Source organism: Lontra canadensis, unplaced genomic scaffold, assembly GCF_010015895.1.
Source record: "Lontra canadensis isolate GAN:19392208 unplaced genomic scaffold, GSC_riverotter_1.0 scaffold5, whole genome shotgun sequence".
Lineage (NCBI taxonomy): Eukaryota > Metazoa > Chordata > Mammalia > Carnivora > Mustelidae > Lontra > Lontra canadensis.
The window spans coordinates 33,111,743-33,124,558 of NW_022630999.1; positions in this window are offsets into that span (position 1 = coordinate 33,111,743).

Genomic DNA, 12,816 nt, shown 5'->3' on the forward strand with positions numbered 1-12,816 from the left:
CAGGGGTTAGGTGCGTTGACCATCCACACGGTCAAAAACCCATGTATAATTTTGACTCCTCAAAAACAACTATTAAGAGCACAATGTTGACCAGAAGCCTTACCAAAAACAGAAGTCATTGATTAACACATATTTTCTAGTTCTAGGTATTGAATATTGTACTTTTATAATAAAGTAAGCTACAGAAAAGAAAATGTTATTAAGAAAATCATGAGGAAGAGAAAATTTATTTCAAGTACTGTACTGTAAAAGTCTGTGTGAAAGTGAACCCATGCTATTCAAACCTGTGTTGTTCAAGGGTCAACTCTATCATTAAAATTAATTTTTACTTGTTTCTTTTTATCTTTTAACATGGCTACTAGAAAATTTAGAATTACGTATGTGGCTCACATATTTCACATAGTCAGTGCTGTACTAGACTTTTGTTCAGGTTCAGATTTGATGTTTTGGTGAGAACACTTCATATACTACATCATGAGGGGACATGGAACAATTGGCTATCTCTTTTTTTTCTGGTAAGACTGATCAGTATTATCAGACTGATCCATCCATTCTAAAATTACCTAGCAGCCTCTCACCTAACAGTTTTAGCAATTAATAATTATTGTTGTAATCAGAGCTTCTCAGCCTCAGCACTATCAGCATTTTAGACAGGGTAATTCTTTGTTGTGGGAGTTGTCAAGTGCATTGCAGGATGTCTAGCAGCATCCTTAGTCCTTACCTACTAGATTCCAATAGCACCTCCCCTGCCTCCAGTTGTGACAATAAAAATGTCTCTAGACAATGCCACATATGCCCTGCAGGGCAGAACCATCTCCCCTACTATCCCCACCACCAATCTGAGAATCACTGGTCATAAATTTAACCCCTTCAGTGAAGTCTTCCCTAAAGCCATATTCCTATAACTAAGAATTTACATCTTCAACTTTGTATTTCCCTAGTGCCCTGTGGCTCTCCATTAGCATGTATTGCATTATTTCACAACTGTTTAGGTATGTTTCCATCCCTAGAATGTGGGCCCCTTAAGGGCAGCCTTTTTACATTCCTACAGCCTGGAAGAATATGTGAATGCAGGGCTCAGTGGATGAAATACCAAATAAGGGCAAAAGGCAAGAACTTCTGGGTTCCCTGATGCCATTAAGAGGAAAAACATAACCACCCATCGGTTACCCAGGAAGTTTATCTGTTAGAGGGCCCTTGTGTAGAATGTATTGTCTGTGAGAAGTTCGGAGACAGATCTGTCATTCATTATACTGAGCATTTATTTACTTGTTCTAGAAATATACACTGAGCATTTAACTGTTGGATAAACACTTTTCTCAAAATTACATATAGAGTGAAAAACAGGACAGAGGTAGTCCTCCCTGAGGAAGCTATATCTTATTGTAGAGGTAAAAGGCTGGAGGATCAATAGGCAAATATACAGATAAATACATAAATAAACAAGATTTAGGATTATGAGTGTATAAAAAAATTTTAAAATATGATGTGATGGGGCACCTGGGTGGCTCAGTCCTTAAACATCTGCCTTCAGGTCTGGTCATGATCCTAGGGTCCTGGGATTGAGCCCGTATCTGGCTCCCTGCTCAGTGGGAGGCCTGCTTCTCCCTCTCCCACTCCCCCTGCTTATGTTTCCTCTCTTGCTATCTCTCTCTCTCTCTCTCTCTCTGTGAAATAAATAAATAAATAATAATAATAATCTTTATAAAAAATTTAAAAAATAAAATTTGATGTGATAAAATGTATGGAAGGAGAAGCAATTACTTTAGACAGAGAAAAAGTGAAATGGAGAAAACCATGGGCAAAGCAGAAAAGGACATCCCAGGTAGAAGGAAAAACAAAAGCCAGGATTCTGCAAGAGAGTATTGTATTCTACAGGGGCAGGATAGTGTAGGCCATGGCCAAACTTTGGACTTTATTGTAAGGATAAGAAGAAGCTAGCTACCGAAGAGCTTAAAAATGTATTTAGAATAATATAACTTACATTTAAAAAATAGTAGACTTATTGAACTATAATCCACATACCATAAGTCATTCTTTTTAAAGTGTACAATTTAGTAGTTTTAGTATGATTACAGAGTTGTACAATCATCACCATTACTTAATTTTAGAACATCTCAAATATTTCGGAAAGAAGTCCCATTAATAGTCACTCCTCATTTTCTCCTAGTCCCAGACCCTGACAACCATTGATCTACTTTCTCTGTAGATTTGCTATTATGGATATTTCATATAAATGGAATCTGGTTTCTTTTACTTAGCATGATTTTCAGAGTTTACCCATCTTGTGGCATGTTATCAGTACTTCATTTCTTCTATGACTGAACAATATTGCACTGTATGGATATACCACTTTCATTTATCCATTCATCTGTTGATGGATATTTTTGGTTGTTTCTACATTTTGGCTATTAAGAAATACGCTGCTATAGCCATTTGTATAAAGGTTTGTGTGGATTTTTTTTTTTTTTTATTTCTCTTGGGCATACGACTAAGAATGGAATTACTGAGTAATATGGTAACTCTGTGTTTAACTTTTTGAGGAATTGCTAAACCAATTTCCAAAATTGCTATGATTTTACAATCTTACTGGCAACATAGGATAGTCCAATTTCTCCACATCCTCACCAACACCTGTTATTATCTTTTTTTATTTTTTATTTTTGCTATCTTAGTGGGTATGGAGTGGTATCTCATAGTAATTTTGATTTACATGTCCAGAATGATTAATAATGTTGAGCATCTTCTATGTGTTTATTTTCCATTTTTACATATTCTTTGAAGAAATGCTCATTCAAATAAGTGGTCCATTTTTAATTATTTTTTGTTTGTTTCTTTTTTTTAATTTTTAAAGATTTTTATTTATTTATTTGATAGACAGAGATCACAAGCCGGCAGAGAGGCAGGCAGAGGGAGAAGGGGAAGCAGGCTCCCTGCTGAGCAGAGAGCCTGATGCGGGGCTCAATCCCAGGACACTGAGATCATGACCTGAGCCAAAGGCAGAGGCTTTAACGCACTGAGCCACCCAGGTGCCCCTTTTTGTTTGTTTCTGAGTTGGAAGAGTTCTTTATATTTTCTAGATATAAGTCTTTTATCAGATATATTATTTGTAAATATGTTCCCCATTCTGGAGGTTATCTTTTAACTTTCTTAATAATAACCTCTGTAACACAAAAAGTTTTAATTTTGATAAAAGCCAATTTACCTATTTTTTCTTTTGTTCCTTGTGTTTTTGTTGTTATATCTAATAAGGCTTTGTCTAACAAGGTCACAAAGATTTATTCCTATACTTTCTGCTTTTAAGAGTTTGATAGATTTGGCTTTTAAATTTAGGTCTATGATCAATTTGAATTAATTCTTGTATGTGGTATGACAAGAGTCCAACTAAACCTTTTCAATATAAATATCTAGCTGTCCCAGCACCATTTGTTGAAAAGATTATTCTTTTCCCACCGAACGGTCTTAGCACCCTTTTCAAAAATCATTTGACCATTAAAGATGTAGGTTTGCAATTTCATTACTTTACCTATATGTCTACCTTATGATAGTACCACACAGTCTGGATTACTATAGATTTGTGGCAAGTTTTGAAATTGAGAAGTATGAGTCCTCAAGAATTTTAGGTTTAGCTTGTCAATTTTTGAAAAGGAGACAAATGGAATGTTGATAGAGATACTATTAAATCTGCAGGTCAGTTTGTAAAGTATTGCCATTCTAAGTCTTCTAGACTGTGAATATATGATGATTTTTCACTTAATCATTAACATCTTCTTTAATTTCTTTCAACAATATTTTGTGCTTTTCAGTGTACATATCTTATACTTTTTTCTTAGATTACTCATGTATTTTATCCTTTTTGATGCAACTGCAAATGGGATTTTAAAATTTCATTTTGGATTGTTCATTAGTGGTGTATAGAAATACACTGTTTTTTGTATATTGATCTCATACTTGCAATCTTGCTGAACTTTTTTTATTAACCCAATAGTATATGCATGTATGTGTGTCCTTTTTTTTTTTTTTTTGCCTAATTACCCTGACTAGAATCTCTAAAACAGTATTGAATAGAAATAGAAAGAGTAGACATCTTTCTCTTATGTTTGACCTTAGGGGATAAAATTTTAAGTCTTCCATCATTAAGTATCATGTTAGAAGTGTATATTTTATATAAGTTCCTTATCAGGTTGAGGAAGTTGCCGTTAATTCCTACTTTGTTAGGTATTTTTATCATGAAAGGGTGTACTATTTTGTCATTGCCTTTTTTGAGTCAATAGCATTATTATATCCATGTTATTTGTTTTGTTAATATATTACATTGATTGCTTTTCACATCTTAAGCCAATTTTGCATTCTTTTTTTAAAAGATTTTATTTATTTATTTGACAGAGAGAGATCACAAGTAGATGGAGAGGCAGGCAGAGAGAGAGAGAGAGAGAGGGAAGCAGGCTCCTTGCTGAGCAGAGAGCCCGATGCGGGACTCGATCCTAGGACCCTGAGATCATGACCTGAGCCGAAGGCAGCAGCTTAACCCACTGAGCCACCCAGGCGCCCCAATTTTGCATTCTTGAGGTAAATCACACTTGGTCATAGTGTATACTAGTTTAAATATATTGCTGGACTTGGTTTGCTAGTATTTTGTTGATGAATTTTGCTTTCATATTCATAAAGGATATTAATCTGTGGTTTTCTTGGATGACTTTGTCTGGTTTTGGTATCAGAATAATATTGGCTTCATAGAATATGTTAGGAAGTGCTTCTGCATCTTCTATTTTTTTTTGGCGGGGTGTGGGGAGAGTTTGCTAATGATTATATTCTTTTTAGACATCTAGTAAATTCAACAGCAAAATCATCTAGGCCTGAGATTTTCCTTGTGAAAAAAAATTATGAATAATTTACTCCACTTACTGTATGTCTATTCAGATAGTCTATTTCTTTTTTTTTTTAAGATTTTATTTATTTATTTATTTGACAGAGAGAGAGAGAGAGAGAGAGAGACAGAGAGAGACAGAGATCACAAGCAGGCAGAGAGGCAGGCAGAGGCAGAGAGAAGCAAGCTCCCCACTGAGCATGGAGCCCGATGTGGGGCTTGATCCCAGGACCCTGAGATCATGACCTGAGCTGAAGGCAGCGGCTTAACCCACTGAGCCACCCAGGTGCCCGAGTCTATTTCTTTTTAAGTCAGTTTTGGTAGTTTGTGTCTTTCTAGGAAATTTTTTTTTTCATTTCATCTTTGTTATCTAATTTGTTGGCATGCAAGTGTTCACACTATTCTCTTATAATGCTTTTTATTTCTTTAAGTGTGGTAGTGGTGTCCCTTAGTAATTTGGGTCTTTTTTTTTTTTTTATTGGTCTGGCTAAAAGTCTGTCAATTTTATTGATCTTTTCAAAGAATACAGTGTTGGCTTTATACATTTTTTATTGTTTTTCTAATTATTTTTTTCATTAACTTCCACTCTCATCTGAATTATATTCTTCCTTCTTATAGCTTTGGCTTTGGTTTGCTCTTCTTTTTTCTAATTTCTTAAAGTGGTGTTTAGGCTCTTGATTTAAGATCTTCTTTAATATGATAAGTTAAAGGTAAAATTTTCCTCTAAGCCCTGCTTTATACTACATTCCATAGTTTTGGTATTCTGTGTTTTTATTTCATTCATCCCAGAGTATTTTCTAATTTATCTTGATTTATTCTCTGACTGATTGGCTATTTAGAAGCATATTGTAAACTTTCCACATATTTGTGATTTCCCCAAATTTCCTTTCGTTATTGTCATCTAATTTCCTTCCATATAATTTGTATGTTTTCAATCCTTTTTAAATTTTTTAACTTGTTTTGTGGCCTAAAATATGGTGTATCCTGATGGATGTTCCATGTGTACTTAAGAAGAGTATCTGTTCTATTGTTGGGTAGTATTCTATGCATATCTGTTAGGTCTACTTGATTTATAGTGTTCTTAAAGATTTCTATTTCCATTTGATTTTCTATATAGTTGTTCTAAATATTATCGAATGTAGATACTGAAATTTCCAATTCTTATTGTTGAATTGTCTATTTCTCTTTTTAATTTTGTCCATTTTTTGCTTCATGTATTTCAGCTCTTTTGCTAGGTACATATGTTTATAACTTTTATTTTTTCTTCCTTCTAGATTGACACTTTTACCATTAAAAAATCCTCTTTAGTCTCTAGTGACATCTTTTGTGTTGAAGTCTGTTTTGCCTGGTTTTAATACAGTTCTCTTTGGTTATTGTTTGCATGATGTCTCTTTTGATTTTAAAACTATTTATGTATTTTAAGTTTAAATGCGTCTCTGAGCATACAGTTGGGCTTTTTTTTAAAATCTATTTTGTGGATTAAAGACCTAAATGTGAGACAGGAATCCATCAAAATCCTACAGGAGAACACAGGCAGTAACCTCTTCAACATCGGTCACAGTAACTTCTTGAAAGACATGTTTCTAAAGGCAAGGGAAACAAAAGCAAAAATAAACTATTGGGACTTCAACAAGATCAAGTACTTCTGCACAGGGAAACAGTCAACAAAACTAAAAGGCAATCTACAGAATGGAGAAGATATTTGCAAATGACAGTACAGATAAAGAGGTGGTATCCAAGATCTATGAAGAACATCTCAAACTCAACCCCCCAAAAACAAATAATCCAATCAAGAAATGGGCAGAAGACATGAATAGACACTTCTCTAAAGAAGACATACAAATGGCTAACAGACACATGAAAAAAATGCTCCACATCACTAGTCATCAGGGAAATACAAATCAAAACCAGAAAGAGATACCACCTTACACCAGTTGGAATGGCAAAAATTAACAAGACAGGAAACAACAAATGTTGCCAAGGATGTGGAGAAAGGGGAACCCTCTTACACTGCTGGAGGGAATGCAAGCTGGCACAGCCACTCTGGAAAACAGTATGGAGATTCCTCAGGAGTTAAAAATAGAGCTACCCTATGACTACAGGGTACTTTACCCTACAATTGTACTACAGGGTATTTACCCTAAAGATACAGATGTAGTGAAAACAAGGGGCACCTGCACCCCAAAGTTCATAGCAGCAATGTCCACAATAGCCAAACTGTGCAAGGAGCCAAAATGTCCTTCAACAGATGAATGGATAAAGAAGATGTAGTCTATATGTACAATGGAATATTACTCAGCCATCAGAAAGGATGAATACTTACCATTTACATTGTCATGGATGGAACTGAAGGGTATTATGCTAAGTGAAATAAGTCAAGCAGAGAAAGACAATTATCATATGGTTTCACTCATATGTGGAATATAAGAAATAGTGCAGAATTTCATAGGGGAAGGGAGGGAAACCTGAATGGGAAGAAATCAGAGAGGGAGCCAAACCAAGAGCGACTCTTAATTCCAGGAAACAAACTAAGGGCTGCAGAAAGGGAGGTGGGTGGGAGCTGGGGAGTCACGGGGTGATGGGCATTAAGGAGGGCATGTAATGTGATGAGAACTGGGTGTTATATGCAAGTAATGAATCATTGAACACTACATCAAAAACTAATGATGTTACTATACGTTGACTAATTGAATTTAAATCAAAGAAAGCAAGGCAAAAAAAATCAATTTTGCTAATCTCTGCCTCTTAGAGTGTTTAGTCCATTTACACTTAGTATAATTATGATAAAGTAGGGTTTACATCTGCCATTTTGCTATTTGTTTTCCATATATTGAACGTCCTTTTTGTTCCTCTAGTCCTCCATTATTGCCTTTTTTTGTGTTAAATACATATTTGGTCATATATCATTTTAATTTATATATATAATTTTTTAAAATTTAAGTTAGTTTTAGTGGTTGCCCTGGCATGTTAACCTAAAACAAATTAGATCAGATTAATACCAACTTATTTTTAATGCTATAAAAAACATTTTGCTGCAATAAAACTTCCTTTATTTTCCCTTCTTCATGCTTTTATTGTCATACAAATTACATGTTTATACATTAAAAGCTGATCAAAAGTTTTATAATTACTGCTTTATGCAGTGTTTTAAAAATCAGATAGGAGGAAAAAAAGAGTTATAAACAGAAATATATTTATACTTTCTTTTATATTTACCTATATAAATGGTAACTACATAGTTACTATTACTGGATATCTTTACATCTTCATGTGAATTCAAGTTACTGTCTAGTGTCCTTTTATTTCAGCCTGAAGGACTTTTTTTTTTAAGCATTTCTTGTAGGTCATATCTGCTCATAACAAATTCTCAGTTTGTAATTATCTGAAAATTACCTAATTTCTCTTTCTTTATTGAAGAATAATTTTCTGGTTATGGAATTCCCAGTTGACAGTCTTTTCTTTCAACATGTTGAATATGTCATCCCACTGCTTTCTAGCTTCCATAGGAGATTCTGAATAGAAATCAGTTTTTAATTATTATTGAAGATCCCTTGTATAGGGTGAATTATTTTTCTCTTGCTTCTTTCAAGATTTCCTCTTTGTCTTTCAATAGTTTGATTATTATGTATTCAGATATATATCTCTTAGAGTTTTTTCTACCTGGATTAATTGAGCATTTTGAATGTGTAGATTAATGTTTTTCACCAAATTTAAGGAATTTTTGACAATTGTTTCTTCAAATTTCTTCTTTTCCTTTCTCTTTCTCCTCTCCTTCTAGGATTCCCACTATATGATGTGTATGTTTGGAGGCTTGGTATTTCCCACAGTTTTCAGAGGCTCTGCTCTTTTTTCTTCATTCTTTTTCCTTTCTGTTCTTCTAACTAGTTAATCCCACAATTGATCTATCTTCACTTTTCCTGATTCTTTCTTCTCCTATCTCAGATGTGCTCTTGAACATCCCTAGTGGATTTTTCAAGTTGTATCTTTCAATTCCAGAATTTTTATTTTTGAAAATAATTTCTATCTCTATATTGATATTCCCCATTTAGAAAATATCATTTTCACCACTTACTTTTTAAATGGCTTCCTTTATTTCTTTGAACTTATTTTTAGGACTTGATTTAAAGTATTTAACCAGTTAGCCCAATGTCTGAGATTCCTCAGGGACAGTTTTTATTGACTTCTTTTTCTCTTGTGTCTTTTCTGGGAAGGTGTGCTGCCCTGCATTTATGTAAGGCCTTCTAGAATCCCAGGAATATATAATTAGTTTTCAAATTCTCCTGTGGGCATCTTATTCCCAAATTTTTCCTTTAAAGTTGTTTTGGCTCAAAGTTTCTTGTTAGCCTCAACTGATATTGCTATCACAACAACTCTAATGTTAAACAATTGCCATTGATTGTTTTTGACAAGTGGTCTATTCACAGACAGCAGAGCTTTGCATCAGTCAAATAAAGACAAATCCTAAGATTGGGGTTTTTTGTTTTTTTTGTTTTGTTTTTTACTTTTAAAGGTCAAGTTTATTGTGGCTTACATGCAATGAAATTGAGGATTTTAAGTATTTAGATTGATGAATATTGGCAATACCTACACTCATATAACCAATGTCACAATCAAGATATAGAACATTTCTATTACCCCCCCACAAAAGTTTTAATTCCCTTCTTTGAAGTTAATCCACTCCCTAGACACTGGAAAACACTGTTTCTTTTTCTTTCTAGTTTTGCTTTTTCTATGTCATATACATGGAATCATAAAGTAGGTAGCCTTTTATTGGATGTACATTTTTAAAAGTGCATCACTGCTGCATTGCAGAGAATGAATTGGAGAGAGGGAAAATAGAAATCAGTAAGAATTATTAGAAAGCTATTTCCTAGTTCAGGTGCAAGACAGTGGGGACTGAGAAACATTGGTAATAGTGGAGATAGAAAAGGAACTCAAAGTAATAGCAGATGAGGGACATGGAAACCCCAAAGATGACTCATAATTATCTGCATGTATGTGACCTCTCCTGAGTTGAGGATACTTGTAGAGAAAAATATCAAGAGTTCTCATATAATCACACTGGAAACCTTTTAGGTTAAGAAAAAATCATGCTTCCTATAGCAAACTAATAAAACTTATGCACTTTAAAATGTAAACCCATTCACCCCTTCTCATGATGCTCAGAGTTCTCCACAAAAAAAAAACAAAACAAACAAACAAAAAAAAAACATTTTTATAGGCACTCGAGACAATGACACTCTTGGGCAGCTCTACCATGAGCTGTATATCTGTGGGCAGAGTTCTAAGTAGAGCTTTCATCTTCTTCCCTTGTACCAACAAACTGAACAGGAGACTCTTTGCCTTGCCAATCTTCCGCTTAAAACAACCTAATTAGATTGTCTTCTGGCTTTGATCAGAAAGGGTCTTCGGAAAGTTTAATGGGTCGGAATAGATTCAATTGCCAGACAGAAACCAGCATGCCAAAAATAAAGCATTAACCAAAGCCAAGAAAACTGTTGGCTGAGACATGGGTTGGTATGGGGCTCTAGGTATTTCAAACAGCCGGGTTTGATGGAAGCAATTAGGAACAGCAGTAATTGCCTGTCAGGCAACATTGCCATTTGCTGAGGACAGAGTTGATACATTTAGACACAAAGGCTGCTGGGCCTCTGTTGGAGCCTTTCACTTTTGGAGATTGTCTTCTGGTTTCCATTACAATGAAGTTCAAGCTGCCTACCCCATTAAAATGTCAAGGTAGGAGGGAAAGGAGGTCTTGAAATAAGTCTTTCAAGGCTATTGCCGTGGTTGGTTTTATTTATGGAGTAAGGTTCCTGTACACATTTATTTTACCCTTTCTTACCCTTAAGTGATGAAATAACAAGTCTGTTAGCCCCATCACCAAGGAGCTGAGAAGCCAAATTTTGTTCTCTCCATGGCAGGACTAAAGTCAGACCATACTCTACCATCTGCTGTTATTCCTCATATGTGGAAGAGTAAGTTCAGGGGCTCCAGAAGGACTTTTCTATGTAAGTCCCTTGACCAGTGACTCTCAACCCTTCAGAGGGCTTTAAATACTTACTTCCATAACTCGAAGTGTGGCAATTTGGAATTCCCTTTCTCTCTCTTCATTCAAAAATGCCCCATCACAAGCAGCTATTCTTGAATCAGATTATTTGATCCCAAATTCAGGGTAAAGGGAAAAAAGGGTGTCCATCCTCAGGGCTAGAGAGGATTGTAATCATACATGTAATGTATCTGTAGGGAAATACAGGTTCACTATTAAGGAGATAGGTTCCTGAGTTCCCAAGAGAATAGCAAAAACAATCTAGGCACATTCACAAGCAGTATAAGCATTGCCTCCTTACTTTGGAGGATATAATGAAAATAAAACAAAACAGAAATGCTGATCTGAAAGCCCAGAGACCTGGGTGTCATTATATTATTTGTCTTTAACAAGCTGTATACTCTAGAGCATGATTTAAATTTTGTTTTATTTAGAGTTGTATGGATTGGGCCTAGAAAAGTACCTCGCACACAACTGACTCTAAACAAAAAATTGCTGACTAAACTTTTTAAAGCTCAGAATACTGGTTTGAAATATGGGAACTATATTAGTTTCCTAAGGCTTTCATAACAAGTACCACAAACTAGGTGGTCTAAAACAACAGAAATTTATTCTGTAACATTTGTGTAGTATAGAAATCCAATATCAGGGTATCAACCCTCTGAAATTCATAGGTGAGAATCCCTCTTTGTCTCTTCCCTTCTGGTAGTGGCTGTCAATCTTTGGCATTCCTTGGCTTACAGCTCCATCTCTCTAATCTCTGTCTCTGTTGTCACATGGTATTCTCTCTGTGGGTTTCTTTCTCCTTTTCTTTTCTTTCCTTTTTTTTTTTTTTTGAAGATTTTATTTATTTATTTGACAGAGACACAGCAAGAGAGGGAACAGAAGCAGGAGGAGTGGGCAAGGGTGAAGCAGGCTCTCCACTGAGCAGGGAGCCTGATGTGGGGCTTGATCCTAAAACCTTGGGATCATGACCTGAGCCAAAGGCAGATGCTTAATGACTGAGCCACCCAAGTGCCCCTCTACCTTTTTTGTTTTTTTTTTTAAGATTTTATTTAATTATTTGAGACAGAGAGAGAATGAGAGAGAGAGAGAGAGAGAGAGAGCAAGAAAGGGGAGAGGTCAGACAGAGAAGCACACTCCCTGCCAAGCAGGGAGCCCAATGTGGGACTCGATCCTGGGACTCCAGCATCATGAGCTGAGCCAAAGGCAATTGTTTAACAAATAAACCAACCAGGCACCCCTCCTTTTCTTATTAGTACACCAGTCCTATGGGTTAAGGGTCGACCTATTCAAGTATGATTTCATCTCAACTACATCTGCATCAAGCTATCTCTAAATAGGTCCGCATTCTGAGGTACTGGGGGTTAGGACTTCAACATATCTTTTTGTGGGATACAATTCAACTCATACAAGGGATAATTCCACCTGACTAACCCAGCTCATCATTTTTTATGAGGACTCAGTAGGATAATGTCTTTAGACATACTGTCTTTACAGAGAAAGTCTTTAGGAATGACATATTACTATTCACATGCCTGGAAGAGTTTCTCCCCCTTGCCATTTACTGTGAAGATTTGGTAGTATTTCAAAATACTTGAACTGTCAAAATTAATACTTACTAGGACTTTGTAATTAATCCAAATTATATACATTATCCCACTTTAAGCCTGTGAGATGGACAGGGAAGGGTTATCATCCTCATTCTAGATGTGAAAAAACTGAGAGTGGTATATTAAATCAAATGACACAATCAAAAGCATAAAGGCTAACAATGGAATATCTGGTACTAAATACCAAGGTGTTAGCCTCCTGGTTGTGATGCTTTCTGGTTTACCATAATGCTGAGATGACAATTTCTCCTTGGAGCTTTCATCATCTCATCATCAGGTGGCATGTTGCA